We start from the raw sequence: 20009 nt of genomic DNA on the forward strand, positions 1-20009 counted from the left end.
GGCGATTACGTCCACTATCGTAGAAATTTGTGTGTTTCATTGTGGTCCACAGACTGTGAAAGCACAAAATATGTGAAACAATCTGACATTAATTTTCATTGACGTTAATGCAGTTACCTGGCCGCATAACCTCGCGCGTTAGCAAGCTGATTCAGGGAGGCACGGCGGTCCCGGATCGTATCCGTTCGGCGTATTAACTAGTGCCTGTGTACCGGCCAGTCTGGTTGTGGCTTGCCGGCTGTTTCGCACATCCGACTAGGAGAACACCGTAGCAGTACCCACGTCCCACCTCAGTTACGCACTTCGCAAAGAATTACGACAACGTTCGCACACTTTCAAATGGGACAACACTAGAGACAGACAGTTGGGGGTGTAAAAACTCCGTACCGTGCAGAAAAGGTGTGGCGCCAGGAAGGGCATCCAGCTATCCTCTTTCACTACCATTGGCATTTCCGAGAATTAAAGTGCCGACTCCGTCAAGATATGGAAGTAAAGGGCAAGAAATAGAAGAAGAGAGAAAAATAACCATTAAAGCAATTCATAAAACAATTGTGAATTTTTCTTGTTGTTAAAAGTAGACGTTCATGTAAACTAATAGAGTGATTTTTCAGCATAAGCATCTCTTTGTACTATTCTCAGTGAATTCCTTACGTAACACAATGAGACTATTACATCTGCTGTTACACATTCCAGAGAAATTCGCTATGTTTCACATGTTTTCTCACTTAAGAGCTATTTCGTAACATAATACTCTCAGGCTATTATCTCACAAACTAGAGACAAGAGATATGAAAAGGCATTTAAGGTGCTGTCATCACAGTAAATTTAACATTGTGTCGCTCGAAGATTATTTGAGTGCATTACGGTAATATCTTAATTACTAGAGTAACAGAGCCGTCTTGCTGCATCAACAGCCTGCCCATCATCCCATGTACTGCTTTCCGTGGAGTGCATTATTCTTGGGCCAAACGGATGGAAGTCGTAAGGTGTGAGATTCGGTGCTGAGGGTGCACTAGCAAGAACTCTGGAGTTCTTGCTAGTGATCGAAAAATTATATACAATTATATAGAAATCAGACTGCAATTACAAGAGTCGAAGATATGGAAGGGAGACAGTGGTTGAGAAAGGAGTGTAGCATCTCCGTTATTATTCAGTCCGCAGACTGAGAAGCAGGAAAAGAAATCAAAGACAAATTTGGAAAGGTGACTCAAGTTCAAGGAGAAGAATTAAAAACTTTGAGGTTCTCGACGATGCAGTAATTTTGCCATGGACAGCACAAGACTTGGAACCACAGTTAAATGGAATTGTTAGTTTCTTGAAAAGAAATTATATGACAAACATAAATAAAAGTAAGACAAGTGTAATGGGGTCGAGTCGAATTAAATCAAGCGATCCTGGGAGAATTAGGTTAAGAAATGAGACACTAAAAGTAATAGACGAGTTACGGTATTGGGCTACAAAATAACTGATGTTGACCTAAATAGACAGGATATAAAGTGCAAAATGTCAACAGCAACTGAAAAATTACTGGAGAAGAAAATACCGTTGACATACACTGAAGCGCCAAAGAAACTGGTATAGTCATGCGTATTCAAATACAAAGATACGTACAGGCAAAATACAGCGCTGCGTTCGGCAACGCCTATATAAGGCAAGTGTCTGGCGCAGTTGTTAGATCGGTTACTGCTGCTACAATTGCAGGTTATAAAGATTTAAGTGAGGTTGAACGTCGTGTTATAGTTGGCGCACGGGCGATGGCACACAGCATCTTCGAGGTAGCGATGAAGTGGAAATTTTCCCGTACGACCATTTGACGAGTGTATATCGGACCGATTATTCCGTGACTGAACGTTGCACACCACGCAGTAAGCCGTTGAGGTTGAAGAAACTTCTCGATCGCGAAAGGCGGAATCTCAGTCCGCCAAATGCGCCAATTTTGATTGTTGGCGAACCCATCGAAATGAAAGTGGGCTTCGTCGCTAAACCAAACCATGCAGCGCGTACTAGTTCCCATCACGCCCCGCGGCCAACCGTGTGGTCTGAACGTCCTAACGCAAAGCGTTCAGAAGTTATGACAATTTTATTTCATATAGTTCAATAATTGTCACCCTATAGGTTGCAGTAGTTAAAGGAGATGAAGTGGCATGGAGAGCTGCATCAAAGCAGTCTGCGAACTGAAGACCACAACAACAGTAGCAGTATGTAAATTAGTGACATCTGGACGTTACATGAGACATTAGACCCTTGCTCTCGTTCTTACATTAACATGAAACATCTGGTTAGAGTATTTTACGTGTAATTACTTCTCACAACGCATTTGGGATATTCCCAGTCGGATAGCGACTGGGACTGCAGTCGTTATTTCGTTCGGATATTGTCTTGATGAAAATAGCGCAAAGAGCGTCTCGTACTAGGTTTGCGGGGTATGACGGTTGCCAATATAACTGGGACGTAGAGGGGGAGCTCGGGGCCTACCTGTGGCGCGCCCTGCCCTGCTGGGCTGCCCGCTGAGTCAGCTCGCTTCAGCCGCCGCTGAGCTGACCTCGGCTACTAGCACACAGCCTCAGCGTCGTCCACGAACGTCTCGCTCAGCGAACGCAGATGTGGCAGTGACGGTGTTGACGACGGCAGCGAAGGAGTCCTGTGAAGAATATAAACCACAACATATATGCTGTAATCCATATTAACAATGATCCGATGCTGAAAGAATACAGAATAGCGAAGTGACAGGCGTAAACAAAAACTATGTTGACTGAAAGATGTATTGCCACTTAGTATTATATGGATGTGGTTATAAAGTACACTGCTCTAGAAAACGTCGATATACACTGAAGAGCCAAAGAAACTGGTACACCCACCTAATATCGTATAGGGCCTCCGCTAGAGCGCAGAAGGCCCCAGCTCGATGTTGCATGGACTCGGCTAGTGTCTGCAGTAGTGCCGGAGGGAACTGACACCACGAATCCTGCAGGGCTGTCCATAAATCCGTAAGAGTACGAGGGAATGGAGATCTCTTCTACACAGCACCTTGCAATGCATCCAAGATATGCTCAATAATGTTCATATCTGGGGAGCTTCGTAGCCAGCGGAAGTGTTTAAATTCAGAAGAGTGTTCCTGGAGCCACTCTGTGGCAATTCTGGATGTGTGGGTTGCCGCATTGTCCAGCTGGAATTGCCCATGTCCGTCGGAATGCACAATGGACATGAATGGATTCCGGCGATCACACAGGATGCTTACGTACGTGTCTCCTGTCAGAGTCGTATCTAGACGTATCAGAGGTCCCATATCACTCCAACTGCACACGGCGCACACCATTACAGAGTCTTCACCAGGTTGAACAGACCCCTGGTGACAAGCAGGGTCAGTGGATTCATGAGGTGGTCTCCATACCTGTACACGTCCATCCACTCGGTATAATTTTAAACGATACTCGTCCGACCAGGCAACATGTTTCTAGTCATCAGCAGCCCAATAGGGGTGTTGATGGGCCCAGGCGAGGCGTAAAGCTCTGTGTCGTGCAGTCACCAAGGGTGCACGAGTGCGCCTTCGGCTCCGAAAGCTCATATCGATGACTTCCGTTGAATGGTTCGCACACTGACACTTCGTGATGACCCAGCATTGAAATCTGCAACAACTTGCGGAAGGATTGCACTTGTGTCACGTTGAACGATCCTCTTCAGTCATCGTTGGTCCCGTTCTTGAAGGATTTTTTTTCACCGCAGCGGTGTCGGAGATTTGATATTTTTCCGGATTCCTGATGTTCACGGTACACCGTGAAATTCGTACGGGAGAATCCCCACTTCGTTGCTGCCTTGCTGCCTTGAAGATGCTGTGTCCCATCTCTCATGCGCCGACTATAACATCACGTTCAGACTCACTTAAACCTTGAGAACCTGCAATTGTAGAAGCAGTAACCGATCTAACAACTGCGCCAGACACTTGTTGTCTCACAAAGGCGTCGCCGACAGCAGCGCCGTATTCTGCTTGTTTACAAACTTCTGTATTTGAATACGCATGCCTATACCAGTTTCTTTGGCGCTTCATTGTGTGCTTATACTGTCTGCCACGTTCCTTCTGTCTAACAGTTACATAAATAGTAGGAGGTTCCCTGCTGAGTACTTGCGGACGAGGAAATAAATGTTAGAATTAAATATTTAATATATTATTGAAATAAACAACTTACACCATGCAGCAACAGTTGAAACAAGTAGAAACCGTCCAAACGACTACCAGCATTCACAACATAGTTCAAAGTATTCTTTGGAATCTGTGCTGCCAGTTTTAGTGTACGAGTATTTAAAGAACGCCACCAAAACAGCTGTATAGTGCATATGCATTCACATACAGCCCTTTTAGGTCAAGCGGTTATCCTCAGGGAACTTAGCGACATTACATAACGTTATACGGTCCTTGCTGTCAAAAGTATAATCGTTTGTACCTGCACCAGACATGAATTTATCATGATACACGTTTTTCAAAGTCAGTGCAAAAAGCAGTGTGTCAGCGAACTGTCTGTACAGAGTAATATCATAAACTTTGAATCCTAACAAGTTGGTTTTCCTTACGAGTAAATGCTTTCCAGAGCTATATACTGACTTCTCACATCAGTGACAATAATCGTTCCATGTAGTTTTGTCAGAGACTGTTGGTGTTTCATGATGGCACTTTTCGGTTGAGATGCTATACCAGAGCAGTTATATAGCTCCTACCGTTTTCTGCTTTTGTCTGACGGAGACGAGATGGTTGTCTTTCGTTATATGGACGCAATACAAGAAAGAATATATGTAGGTGTGCCTCCTGTGAGTCGTCAGGCGCCATATCCCATTTTCTCAGGTGTATCGGCAGATATTTTCAATTTCGTTTCTGTAATGTCTCACTGGAGGCAGCCCAAACGAATACTGTTCATCATATATATCACGTGACACCCAGTGCCGACGGAAAATGTGGGTTTCTTTCCTATTATAAACAAGGTAATATTTAAAGCAGTTTTTACCTGCCCGTTCGATAGAGCCGTCCCAAATTAGTCAGGTGGGGCACTCATGTTATCGATATGTGTTGACAGAGACAATAAAATACGAAAAATAACCAGTGCCCTGGGCCCGCTGATTGCTACCACCAGGCAACAGCGAGGCTCAATCGCTGCTGGAGTAGCCTGCTGGTTGTTATTCATGTCTTACTGTCCCTGTTAATACATGCCAATAAAAACCAGATTAAAATGGGACCGTTCTATAGAATGGGCACGTCCAATTCTGCTTTAACAGTAATTTTCTTACTAACAGAAAACAATTCTTCTATTTCCAGCTGGCCGCTATGGCAGAGCGGTTCTAGGCTCTTCAGTCCGGAACCGCGCGACCGCTACGGTCGCAGGTTCGAAACCTGCCTTGGGCATGGATGTGTGTGATGTCCTTAGGTTAGTTAGGTTTAAGTAGTTCTAAGTTCTAGGGGACTGATGACCTCAGATGTTAAGTCCCATAGTGCTCAGAGCAATTTTTTTTGTTTTGTTTTGCACATTGTATGGTAAAGGGCGAGTTGTGATGCCCTGGAAATATTCTAAGTTTGGAGATGGCGTGGCCGCACGGGCCGCTCGGCAAGCGGGGGCATAGCAGCAAACACGTGTTACCGAACGTTAGGCGGACAAGAGGGGTAGTCCCAGCGCATGTTCCAGGCCGAGCACGTGGCTTGGAATTCCTTGGTGACGCTGTATCGATGAAAGAGACTTGTATGCCGAGAGTGCCAAAGATGGTGAACTTTGTGAAACTATCATGGCAGACATTTCACAGTTCTTATAGAAATTAATAGTAGCCAGATGAATCATGATACCTCAAAAAGAAACGTGTTCATTACTATTATTAGCACGACGATACTTATGGTGTTTCCCTAAATCGCTCCAGGCAAATGCCGGGATGGTTCCTTTCACAGGGCACGGCCGACTTCCTTCCCCGTCCTTCCCTAATCCGATGAGACCGATGACCTCGCTGTCTGGTCTCCTTCCCCAAACAACCCCAACCGACTTATGGTGTAATCAGATTTTCAATATCTTTATTATCTTAAAGTTTAGTGTCTGACAGTAAACTATACAAGTAACACCCAGCAACGAATTTCCAAAATATAAACGGTTCATCAGATTTCGTCGATCGACGCGTCTTTAGAAAGCTATTAGTGTAAACCTAAATTGGTATAAATTACAGGCATCTAAATTGAATAGTACATGGATTATTGAACGTCAAAGTGGCCGATTACTATCGACCGCGTCAGGCCATAAGTACTCCACAGCGTGACAAAAGAACGGTAGCAGCATGCTATTCGTCTATGTCTTTCTTTATATAGAACATATACTATTAATGGAGAAATTGGTCAAATATTCATTGTGTTGTAGGAAGCACAGAGAAATTAGGCTACTGGCCTACGCTTGCTTACTATTTCTTTGATATACGTTTATTTAATTTGTTTATGTATTTATTAATGTATGTTAGAGCGTGTTTATGGTCCAGCTGTAGGGATATTTACTGAATTTCAAGTTATTTACATGTAAATCCAGTATTTCGAATGTGTTTCATTATGTTTGTGAATGTGCTTTGGCTTGAAGACAGGGCGGGAGCGCTCTAGCCAATCACAGCGCTAATTACTACAGCAAGCGACTACGGAAGTGGGGGAGCAGCATCGTTTCGAGAGAGGAGGGAGGCAGTTCTGGAAAGGGCAGGGCGAGGCAGAGTCGCACAGGACAGAGCAAGTGCTGGACGTGACGGTGCGACGGACGCCTTGTCGCGGGGGAGACTTGGAAAGTGGAGCAATTTGCACGTAGTCATGGGAGATATAAATATTTCGTAGTGCCGACTTGTGCACTTGTGAGATTTTCGCGGCTTCTGCAGTGAAGACGTAGTATGCGTTTAAAAATGAATATCTCGCGAACTATGTTGTTGTTCATAACTAATTACATGCAGTAGGAATCTATTGTTTCCTTGTTAGTAAACTTACGTTTAATTGCCGGACCATCGACACCAATAAGTATTTACAGTAATAAGTCACATTCTTAAAGGTGCTTCTACTATTGCACTCATCATTTAAAGTGGTTAAAAATAGCAGAATTTATTTAATTGCAATCTTTCATTCATAAACGTCCATGTTACGTACAAAATTTGCAATTGCCGGGTGATAGCAACCTTCGACCATTCGAGTCATGTGCATATTCATATTGTATAGTGTAGACTCAGCAGTATTTTGCTTGTAATTTGGCAACTACATATCCCAGCCCCTAGACAACGAAACCAGCTGAAACTTTTAATATTTCAACTCTGAGTCTGAGGGTACGTAGTTGAGAGTCACCTCACACATCATTTATTGAACTGAAAGCCCGCAATATCATTCAGTCATCTGCTCCCTATAAAAGAAGTAAGCCACGCAAGATCGAAGTTCGTGATTCGCTTCTAAACTAGCTTTCTCCGCTCAGAGAGTCTCATGGTTTTCTTGTTGATAATGTTCCATCAGTTCACTAGGGTATGGTTCAAATGGCTCTGAGCACTATGGGACTCAACTGCTGAGGTCATTAGTCCCCGAGAACTTAGAACTAGTTAAACCTAACTAACCTAAGGACATCACAAATATCCATGCCCGAGGCAGGATTCGAACCTGCGACCGGAGCGGTCTTGCGGTTCCAGACTGCAGCGCCTTTAACCGCACGGCCACTTCGGCCGGCTTCACTAGGGTAGATAGCACGCAGTGTACTTCGTTAGTTGAGCCTGCCAGTACGGTGAAGTAGCATCGCCCCAGGCCAGTAGATACTAAAGGAAGGCTTGTGTCTCTGGGAAGCGTCTACGAACATTTTGCCTCCAACAGAAGTTGTTCCCCATGATTGTGATCTACATCTCCTTGAAGTTTGTCTCAAAGACGAAACATCATATATAAAGGTTCTATTACGCCACATTTCGAATTGTAACTTTTCCTCCGAATAAGTAGGCGAGTTCGTGATATACGAGGGCGTGCAGAAAAGTAATGTCTCCCATTTTTTTGTGTGTGCAAGTTCTTAAAGCTTTGCAAATAAAATAACGCACGTTATTAACATCCTACATCTTTATTCTTCACGTATTTATTTCACAACATAGTCACGCTGGCGGTGAACACATTTGCCGCAACGAAAGACCGGCTTGGTAATACCGTCGCTCTAGAATGTTTGACTTCGTTACGGTAGCCACAACTTCACCCCTGCTTTCACCGCTATATCACTATCAGAAAAAAATACGCTTCATCACTGTCACAGCGAAATGCCCGAATGTTGTATTTAAGATCTGAAACAGATGAAGGTCTAATGTGGCCAAGAGTGGACTGTATGGAGGATGATCGATGACAGTGGAGGCAAGGCGTCGAATTGTTGCAGAGGTCGCAGTGCTCGTGTGTAGTCTGGCATTGCCATGCTTAAAGAGGGGGTTCTCCGTGTGGATGAACTCTTCGAATTCGAAACTCGGTTACAGCACGCCGTTTCTCACGCGAAAATGTTCAGATCTGTGTGAATTTCTATGGGACCAAACTGCTGAGGTCATCGGTCCCTAGACTTACACACTACTAAAACTATCTTAAATTAAATTTTGCTAAGAACAACACACACACCCATGCCCGAAAGAGGACTCGAACCTCCCGTGGGAGCGGCCGCGCAATCCGTGATACGACGCCTCTAACCTTGCGGTACTCCGCGAGGCTTTCTCACGCGACATAATTACGTTACACACCGCCATGTTACGTGATACTCGTGCAATTCGGAGGCTCTAGATCGGAGACGTTGGTTTCCAACGCGCCCTCGTAAATATCTTCTTTATTTCTATTAATCCGGCTTATTTTACCGTCTTCGAAAAATTTTACAACTAAGTCTTCGGCATTTGTTTGATGACGTTGCCATTTTCCTCGAGCAAGGTAAACACAATCTGGTGACGCCTTTCCACAATAAAAACAAATGTTATAATAGGAATGATTGTCCAGGCATAGATAGGTAAAGGCAAAGAAATAATTAGAGACATTATGCCAGGCACAATATTCGGCTGCTCGATACGGTGCATGCATGTCTTCAGCCTCTTGTAATAATAATACTATGTCGCCGATTACTAGTCACGGAAAGTAACAAATATAACCTACACTACGTAAACGTCAAAGAGGACTCTGCGTTCCCAGCGTCGAAGCAGAAGGCAGTTCGTCGTTATGCAACAAAATCAGTTTAATATTACGTGCCTCACACGCATTACTCATTAAGGATTTGATATCGGCTGAAATATTCACTTCCGATCATTGTTCCCTTATCTCTAGAAATTTAGTGAAAGATCCTCTTGACCTCAAAAACCTGGGACGCTGGGAGGCATGTCTCTGTGCGTGTGTGTGTGTGTGTGTGTGTGTGGGTGGGTGGGTGGGGGCTGCGGATGGAGTGGGGAGGGACGGGGGCACGGGGTGAGGGATCATATGAAGGAAATAAGTTCAAAGGAAATCGACAAGTACACCTTCTGGAATACGAAGCATTTTTAACCCTCTGTAAGTAAACAATCTGAAACCTGATGTGTCGTAAGTGGTTCGCACGAAGTACAAAATTTAAATGTGTTAAATCTGCTGTTTACAGAGTTACATCACCATCACTTACATCACTGTCAGTGTGGTTCTGTAATACTATAGCTGCTGCCGACGACACTATTATTCCTGTGTTAACTAAAGTGTTTAACTGGAGATGAAGGTGAATCAATACGATTATATCGGTTTAAGGTCAAGCTGACAGAAATGACATGTGGTCTTACTATTCAGCATAATTCTGACATTTTATCAAAAATGGGCTCCTCCGATTAATCTGCAAGATTGGGTTATGTAAAGCGGTAATCTTTTCATTCGTGACAGAGAACAGTCTATGATTAAATTCTGTATGTCACCAGCCACAACAGTTTTTCCAACATTAACATATCAAAATTTGCCCTAGCAAACAAAAGAAATTTTATGGCCACGCAAGAAAACAGGCCTACTGAAAATATTATATAAAGAGAGACAAATACTTGAAGGCATTGTTTTTTTCCTCTCCTTTGGTTCTTAGCTGATCTTTGCCGTACACATTAAGAAACCAGAGAAAAAAATTGCTCAAAGTAATAATCTACATCTACATCCATACTCCGCAAGCCACCTGACGGTGTGTGGCGGAGGGTACCCTGAGTACCTCTATCGGTTCTCCCTTCTATTACAGTCTCGTATTGTTCGTGGAAAGAAGGATTGTCTGTATGCTTCTGTTTGGGCTCTAATCTCTCTGATTTTATCCTCATGGTCTCTTCGCGAGATATACGTAGGAGGGAGCAATATACTGCTGGACTCTTCGGTGAAGGTATGTTCTCGAAACTTTAACAAAGGCCCATACCGAGCTACTGAGCGTCTCTCCTGCGGAGTCTTCCACTGGAGTTTATCCATCTCCTCCGTAACGCTTTCGCGATTACTAAATGATCCTGTAACGAAGCGCGCTGCTCTCCGTTGGATCTTCTCTATCTCTTCTATCAAACCTATCTGGTACGGATCCCACACCGCTGAGCAGTATTCAAGCAGTGGGTGAACAAGCGTACTGTAACCTACTCCCTTTGTTTTCGGATTGCATTTCCTTAGGATTCTTCCAATGAATCTCAGTGTGGCATCTGCTTTACCGACGATCAACTTTATATGATCATTCCATTTTAAATCACTCCTAATGCGTACTCCCAGATAATTTATGGAATTAACTGCTTCCAGTTGCTGACCTGCTATTTTGTAGCTAAATGATAAGGGATCTATCTTTCTATGTATTCGCAGCACATTACGCTTGTCTACATTGAGATTCAATTGCCATTCCTTGCACCATGCGTCAATTCGCTGCAGATCCTCCTGCATTTCAGTACAATCTTCCATCGTTACAACCTCTCGATACACCACAGTATCATCTGCAAAAAGCCCCAGTGAACTTCCGATGTCATCCACCAGGTCATTTATGTATATTGTGAACAACAACGGTCCCATGACACTACCCTGTGGCACACCTGAAATCACTCTTACTTCGGAAGACTTTTGTCCATTGAGAATGACATGCTGCGTTCTTTTATCTAGGAACTCCTCAATCCAATCACACAATTGGTCTGATAGTCCATATGCTCTTACTTTGTTCATTAAACGACTGTGGGGAACTGTATCGAACGCCTTGCGGAAGTCAAGAAACACGGCATCTACCTGGGAACCCGTGTCTATGGCCCTCTGAGTCTCGTGGACGAATAGAGCGAGCTGGGTTTCACACGACCGTCTTTTTCGAAACCCATGCTGATTCCTACAGGGTAGATTTCTAGTCTCCAGGAAAGTCATTATACTCGAACACAGTACGTTTTCCAAAATTCTACAACTGATCGACATTAGAGATATAGGTCTATAGTTCTGCACATCTGTTCGACGTCCCTTCTTGGAAACGGGGATGACCTGTGCCCTTTTCCAATCCTTTGGAACGCTACTCTCTTCTAGAGACCTACGGTACACCGCTGCAAGAAGGGGGGCAAGTTCCTTCGCGTACTCTGTGTAGAATCGAACTGGTATCCCATCAGGTCCAGCGGCCTTTCCTCTTTTGAGCTATTTTAATTGTTTCTCAATCCCTCTGTCGTCTATTTCGATATCTACCATTTTGTCATCTGTGCGACAATCTAGAGAAGGAACTACAGTGCAGTCTTCCTCTGTGAAGCAGCTTTGGAAAAAGACATTTAGCATGTCGGCCCTTAGTCCGTCATCCTCTGTTTCAGTATCATTTTGGTCAGAGAGTGCCTGGACATTTTGTTTTGATCCACCTACCGCTTTGACATAAGACCAGAATTTCTTAGGATTTTCTGCCAGGTCAGTATATAGAACTTTACTTTCGAATTCATTGAACGCCTCTCGCATAGCCCTCCTCACACTACATTTCGCTTCGCGTAATTTTTATTTGTCTGCAAGGCTTTGGCTATGTTTATGTTTGCTGTGAAGTTCCCTTTGCTTCCGCAGCAGTTTTCTAACTCGGTTGTTGCACCACGGTGGCTCTTTTCCATCTCTTACGATCTTACTTGGCACATACTCATCTAACGCATATTGGATGATGGTTTTGAACTTTGTCCACTGATCCTCAACACTATCTGTACTTGAGACAAAACTTTTGTGTTGAGCCGTCAGGTATTCTGTAATCTGCTTTTTGTCACTTTTGCTAAACAGAAAAATCTTCCTACCTTTTTTAATATTTCTATTTACGGCTGAAATCATCGATGCCGTAACCGCTTTATGATCGCTGATTCCCTGTTCTGCGTTAACTGTTTCAAATAGTTCGGGTCTATTTGTCACCAGAAGGTCCAATATGTTATCGCCACGAGTCGGTTCTCTGTGTAACTGCTCAAGGTAGTTTTCAGATAAAGCACTTAAATAAATTTCACTGGATTCTTTGTCCCTGCCACCCGTTATGAACGTTTGAGTCTCCCAGTCTATATCCGGCAAATTAAAATCTCCACCCAGAACTATAACATGGTGGGGAAATCTACTCGAAATATTTTCCAAATTATCCTTCAGGTGCTCAGCCACAACAGCTGCTGAGCCAGGAGGCCTATAAAGACATCCAATTACCATGTCTGAGCCTGCTTTAGCCGTGACCTTGACCCAAATCATTTCACATTTCGGATCTCCGTCAATTTCCTTCGATACTATTGCACTTCTTATCGCTATAAACACGCCTCCCCCTTCACTGTCCAGTCTGTCTCTGCTGTATACATTCCAATCTGAGTTTAGGATTTCATTACTGTTTACGTCTGGTTTCTGCCAACTTTCTGTCCCTAGTACTATATGGGCGTTATGACCGTTTATTAATGAGAGCAGTTCTGGGACCTTTCTATAGATGCTCCTGCAGTTTACTATTAGCACATTAATATTGTTATTCCCTGTTGCATTTTGCCTACTCCTACCTTGCCGCGTCTCAGGAGGCGTCTTGTCGGGCCTAGGGAGGGAATTCTCTAACCTAAAAAACTTCCATGTGCACTCCACACGTACTCCGCTACCCTTGTAGCCGCTTCCGGCGTGTAGTGCACGCCTGACCTATTCACGGGGACCCTACATTTCTCCACCCGATAGCGGAGGTCGAGAAATTTGCACCCCAGATCTCCGCAGAATCGTCTGAGCCTCTGTTTTAAGCCTTCCACTCGGCTCCAAACCAGAGGACCGCGATCGGTTCTGGGAACTATACTACAAATAGTTAGCTCTGATCCCACCCCGCGAGCGAGGCTTTCCGCCTTCACCAATTCCGCCAACCGCCTGTACGAACTGAGGATGACCTCTGAACCCAGACGGCAGGAGTCATTGGTGCCGACATGAGCAACAATTTGCAGTCGGGTGCATCCAGTGCTCTCTATCGCCGCCGGTAGGGCCTCCTCCACATCTCGGATGAGACCCCTCGGCTAGCAGACAGAGTGAACACTGGCCTTCTTCCCCGACCTTTTCGCTATTTCCCTAAGGGGCTCCATCACCCGCCTAACGTTGGAGCTCCCAATAACTAATAAAATCCTCCTCCCGTGTGCCTGCTCGGACCTTGCTGAAGGAGCAGCCACATGTCCACTCACAGGCAGAGCGGGCGATGCCACACGGCCAGCCTCCACATTGACCCTCCGCCTCGTGCGCCGCGAACGCCGCTGAACCCGCCACTCCCCTTGGGGAGAGGGTGGCCCAACCGCGCCCGGTACCCGCGAAGCTGCCTCGACAGCAGGGACAGTGGGTGAAGTATGTAACACCTGGGGTGTACCTTGCGACGCACCAGACTCCCCACTGCCGCTACACTCCGAGGCAGCAGCCTGAAGACGGCTGACCGCGGCCATCAACACGTTCAGCTGTTCGCGAACAGTGGCCACCTCCTCCTGCGTCCGTACACAGCAGTCACACATCCTTCCACCCTAAGGAATCAATTTACTGAAGAGAGTTAATCAACTTTTAATTAGACTGCTAATTCACTAAAGGCGGCTGACTATTGACTAAACTGTGATTGCTAGCCACTTCTTGTAGAAAACAAAGAAAATAGCACTACCTGTCTCTGGACTGTATTGAAAACAGACACTAGCACTACTGGCACTGTGGTTGACTAAAGGGACTCTCTCTGACTGTATTCAAAACAAACACGAAATCTATGGAACACTATTAATAGCACTCGACAAATAAAGCTTCCTAAAAGCAAAAACACACGGAATAATAATGATGAACGGTAGTATTACACGAAATTATGTGCGTGACACGGTCTGGAGTTTCACGAAGAGCCATGAAATATCCATTTCAAACTTTTGGGCTTACTATTTGTAGCACATCCTATGTGCATAAGATCTTCCACAAAAAGATACCATTTCGATGTTACAAGTGTTTACATCTTGCAATGCCCGCAGCTCATCTTCATCGACGCGTAAGTCATCGAAGTAGCGTCAAGTAGAAAGACTTGCATCAGAAGGCCGAACAAACCCAGTTGGGGTCTCTCGCTCAATAATGCCATTTCTGCCAGGAGTGCCAGTCCTGCAGAACATCCGTGAACTTTGGAAAGTGGGAAGGTGGGAGACGAGGTACTGGCGGAAACAAAGCTGTGAGGTCGGATCGTGATTCGTGCTTGGGTTGCTCAGTAGGGAGACCACTTGCTCCCGAAAGGCAAAGGTTTCGAGTTCGAATCTCGGTCTGGCACACAGTTTTAATCCGCCAGGAAGTTCCAGTGCCATACGTCTTGCGATTCTGCCGATGTAGCGCACGACTGCTGTGATCAGAATTTCTACGAGTGGAAATTTCTCTTGGGGTTGGGTTGTCTGGGGGAATAGACCAAACTGCGAGGTCATCGGTCTCATCGGATTAGGGAAGGACGGGGAAGGAAGCCGGCCGTGCCCTTTCAGAGGAACCATCCCGGCATTTGCCTGGAGCGATTTAGGGAAATCACGGAAAACCTAAATCAGGATGGCCGGACCCGGGATTGAACCGTCGTCCTCCCGAATGCGAGTCCAGTGTGCTAACCACTGCGCCACCTCGCTCGGTAAATTTCTCTTGCTCTGTTGGGATATCGTACATTAAATATTAATGAAAAATCTGGATCATAGTTGCCCTATAAATATACCGAAGTGGAGAACCACATAGACAGACCAGCTCAAGCCGTCAGCCTTGATGCGAACGTTTCGTTGAGATAGTAGACGGGATATGCCAAATTTAATGGTGCATAATCATTTTATGCCATTAGAAAGCAGGACTATGTATAAACTGCGCAATCATGTTTCTTGGACTACTTGCTGCCGACACCCCTGCGTCATCCTCTGAGAACGCTGTCACGGTCAACACAGCAGTGGGACAAGTGGTTATTAAGCCACTCTCCCAGAAATTAATGTCAGCTTTTCCAAACCAGAGCCACTACGTGTTCTTCAAGTTGCTCCTCAACGTCCTCATGAGACAAAGTGCATCCTGTACCTGTCCTCGAACCAAGTAGAATCCTTGATAGTTTCAGGAATCAACTAGGTTCCCCACGTGACAACCAGTCAGACATCTCAGCTGCTAGGTACGAACACACTATCGACTTCGTTTCAGTTGTAACACTGCTATTACGCTTCCATATTCATTAAATAATCTACGAAAAGCCCATTGAAACAGTTACACAGCAACGACGTCACACTGAATACAGCGTACAGAAGTTGGCTCCATAAGCACTGAAGTGCGTAGAGGCAAACATTATGTTCTGAGTCGGTAGTCGGTTACGGAATGCATTTAAATGGTAAGAATTTAATTATTTTGTCATTTTATGGTACATACAGAACGAAGATTCCATTGCTGTCAAAGGATATATTAAAGTTTATTAGCCTCATGTCAAAAGAACGTGTATTTTTCTTATCGTCACTGAAGAACCAAGGAAGGTTAATGTCGAAAACATATTCTACATAACGATCATCAGAAAAGTAGCGTCTATGTACAGTTGAAGTAGCGAGGAGAAAGATAACAGGCCACGGCCTTTTTTAAGTAAGCGTTGTCCTGATATTCGCCTGTAGTGTTGTGAGCAAACAATAGAATTTCAGAACGGCTAGAGTAAAAGAAAAAACGTGGGTCAGCTGTATCGACGTACAGTCGGCTCCATCCATGGATTCCCATTTGTGTTTCCGTAGAATCTCTGTAATACTTATATTTTGATCGAAACTACCGGTAAAAAATCTAGCAGCCTGGCGCTGAACTGCTTTGCTATCTCCCTTTAATTCGACGTCGTCCGGTTCACAAACACCAAGCAGTATTCGATAATAGCTCGCATAAGCGTCCTGAAAGCATTCTCCACTATAGAAGACCAGCACTTTCTAAAATTCTCCCAATAAATCGAAGCTGACAATTTGCCTTTCCTACCAAAATCCGCGCGTGCTCGTTCTATTTCATATCGCTTTGCAACGTCACGCCTACGTATTTAGTCGACGTGACTGTGTCAAGCAATACACTATTGGTGCCGTATTCGTACATTACGGGTTTGTAATGTAACTTACATGTTTCTACATTTAGAACGAGCTGTCATTCATCACAACAATAGAAGCTTTGTCTAAGACATCCTATATTCTCATACAGTCACTCAACGACCAAGAGTTATAGCATCCGTTAAAATACATAAATATTATAAAAATGTGTGTACGTGTGGTGTCACCGCCAGACACCACACTTGCTAGGTGGTAGCCTTTAAATCGGCAGCGGTCCGTTAGTATACGTTGGACCCGCGTGTCGCCACTATCAGTGATTGCAGACCGAGCGCCGCCACACGGCAGGTCTAGTCTAGAGAGACTCCCTAGCACTCGCCCAGTTGTACAGCCGACTTTGCTAGCGATGGTTCACTGTCTACATACGCTCTCATTTGCAGAGACGACAGTTTAGCATAGCCTTCAGCTACGTCATTTGCTACAACCTAGCAAGGCGCCATATTCAGTTACTATAATTACTATCTTCAAGAATGTATTCTGAACAGATAATATTGTGAATCATGTACCGTCAAGAACGACGTTCATCATTAATGGATTAAAGTTAAGTATCAAACTAATTACGTCCGCTTTCTGAATTCTCATTACTTGTCATGTTCCAGAACTCACGTCGGTATAATTCTTCCCTCCTCGCGCCAGCCTGCGTGAGCTAAAACGCGTGCATTTCGGCCTCCATTCGTAACACGGTGTTGGCTCTTCTGCTAACACAACAGTACGTACGTTTATATGTATGTATGTATGTGTGTACGTATGTTTCACATCTCCTCCGAAACCACTGAGTCGATTTCAACCAAACTTGGTATACACATCACTTACTGTTTCTAAATAATCGATGTGGGGTTAAAAACCACTTACCTGTCAAAGGCGTAAAGGCTGGCGTTGAAAAAGAAACGTAGCTCACGAATGCGCGAATAGCCACTATATAGTCATTCAGTATTTGAGAGTGAGAGCACTTAATGAATTACAAGACACTTTATACATAATTTCAAACCTTTACGAAAATGTTTTTCGGTGACAACACCCACAAAATATTGAAAGAAAAATGTTTACCGCCTAGTACATTTTCACTGTTCACGAAGTAAAACTGTACCATCAGGAATGCCGCCTTAAGTTATTAATTTTTTACTACTAACTTTATTCGCGACACATGTTGCAGACATCATTCACGTATACCACTGAATTTACTAGCAAAATTATATCAATGTATTAGGTATAGTTCAGGAGATACGTCATAAACACTGAGATAAGTGAAAAACTACCGCATCATGCATCACATTAAAATTTGTTACTTGTTTGCTACGAACTTCATTCACATCACATTTTGCAGACGGAATCCTCGCATTCCGCTAAATGTACCTACAAAAGTTTATCATTGTACGACACATAGTTCAGGAGATATGTCATCGTATATAATAGGCTGTGTACAAACTAAACTGCAGGGCGAATTTCGATACAGATACAGGTGCAATAATGTGTACAAATATGTGTGAAACATATTATATACGTGTGACATGAGCGTAAAAAGGCAAGGCCATGGATAAAAAGTTCCTCCTAAACCCCTAGATCGATATCAAGCAAATGTAGTATACATCTCGCTACCTGAAAAGAAATACCTGGGGTAGTGGTGATAACATGGAAAGACAATGATGGACAGACTGAGAGGGGAAAGGAGATGATGGAAGAGATGGTTAGAGAGAAGAGGAGGGGGAAATGGACAGAGAAAGGGAAGATAAGGAGATGATCAGGCAAGGAGAAGAGGAGGAGACCGACAGATTTAGGAAAGACGAGGAAGAGTTGGGCAGTTAGAGAGGAAGAGGAGGAGATGGACAGAGAGGGAGAGGAAACGGTCAGAGGGGAGGAAGAGAAGTGGAGATGGAAGTGAACAGAAAAAGGGAAGAGGAGGAGATGGACAGAGGGCAGAGGGTAGATGGACAGAGGGAAGGGAGAAGAGTAAATGGATAGAGGGAGGATAGAGGAGACGATGGACATAGAGAGAGGATAGTGAAGGAGATAGACATACAGGTGGAGATAAACAGTGGGAGGGGGAGAAGATGGACAGAGAGAGGAGGTGATGAACAGAAAAGGGGGGGAGGAGATGGGTAGAGAGAGGGGGGAGGAGGAGACAGGGAGGCAGAGGGACTGGAAATGGGACAGGGAGTGGGGGCAGAGTTGGTGGACAGAGAGAGGGGGTGGAGGAGAAAGAAGTGGGGAGAAGGAGCAGATGGAGAGAGATGGGAAATAGGAGATGAACTAGTAGAAGGTAGGAATAAATACATACCTGGGCAATGCCAGGTACTCAGCCAGTAAATATATAAAAGATTAAGTATTATCATTGTTATTATTGTTAGTTTATGTTTAATTTTAAACTGCAGTTCAGGTCCGAAATCCTGCTGACATGTGAGGGTAACAATGGAAAATACCTCTATAATACCTCTAACACAGCAGCAGAGAATGTCAGAAGTATGAGACATCACGTGATATTGGCTATAGACACTTAAAAATAGAACTCCAAGATTAATAACAATAGTGGATGACCTGTGTTTCACTCTCTCTCTCTCTCTCTCTCTCTCTCTCTCACACACACACACACACACACACACACTCATATATATATATATATATATATATATATATATATATATATATATATATATATATCGAACTGTATAAAACGAACGATGGGAGACCATTTCGCTCCAGATAAATTTACAGCCTACAATGGACAATGTTATCTTTTACACTCTAATATCACCTTTGACAAGGATTACACTTTTTACAATAGAGATAATTTAACTAAGCAACAAATTTTCATAAATCTACATCGAGAATAGCCATGGATACTACAAAGTACGGGACTAAAAAACTAAAAGTTCGGGATTCAATACCTGGTCGGTCCTAATCCAGTCGTTCACTGCGTGTTTCACATCTAGAAATATTCTGTTCTTGAGAACAATGAGAAATTGCACTGTTCATCGGAATAAGCTGAACTTCAGGTGCCCCTACATCTGGATGGGTAGGTCGTTTCAGAGTTCGGAGAAAGGTAAGGAAACATTACTTCCGAAGGTTTCAATGGCTCTGATCACTATGGGACTTAATTTCTGAGGTCATTAGTCCCCTAGAACTTAGAACTAGTTAAACCTAACCAACCGAAGGACAGCACACACATCCATGCCCGAGGCGGGATTCGAACCTGCGATGGTAGCGGTCGCGCGGTTCCAGACTGCAGCGCCACTTCCAAAGGAACCATACCCAGTATAGTACCACCGCCTCCAAACCAAACTCTATGTATCAATTACGCACACATATGTGTATTTATGCCGTTTTCGCTCGCTCGAGAACGGCAAATTTCAATGCCACGTCCACACTAGGTGCAGAGCAAGAACCCCACACCTCCACTTCAGGAAGAAGGTATGCTTTTATGGAGCTACGCTGGCCGATCCGTTCACAGGCGAGCTCGATGACGTATTAGCACACCTTTTCGTTCTTTTTTTGGATTTGTTGGACTAACGAATGATGCCGAAAGTGTTCCTGTCACG

General features: G+C 44.3%; 1 long non-coding RNA gene across 1 annotated transcript in view; it reads right to left on the reverse strand.

Moving 5' to 3' along the window:
* The window catches only part of LOC124777928, a 273328-nt gene that overhangs the window by 124698 nt on the left and 128621 nt on the right, over positions 1–20009 (reverse strand). The window contains exon 3 of the long non-coding RNA XR_007015806.1: positions 2476–2641. This is a non-coding gene — a long non-coding RNA (uncharacterized LOC124777928). The remainder of the gene's footprint in view (positions 1–2475; positions 2642–20009) is intronic.

Source organism: Schistocerca piceifrons, chromosome 2, assembly GCF_021461385.2.
Source record: "Schistocerca piceifrons isolate TAMUIC-IGC-003096 chromosome 2, iqSchPice1.1, whole genome shotgun sequence".
Classification (NCBI taxonomy): Eukaryota; Metazoa; Arthropoda; class Insecta; order Orthoptera; family Acrididae; genus Schistocerca; species Schistocerca piceifrons.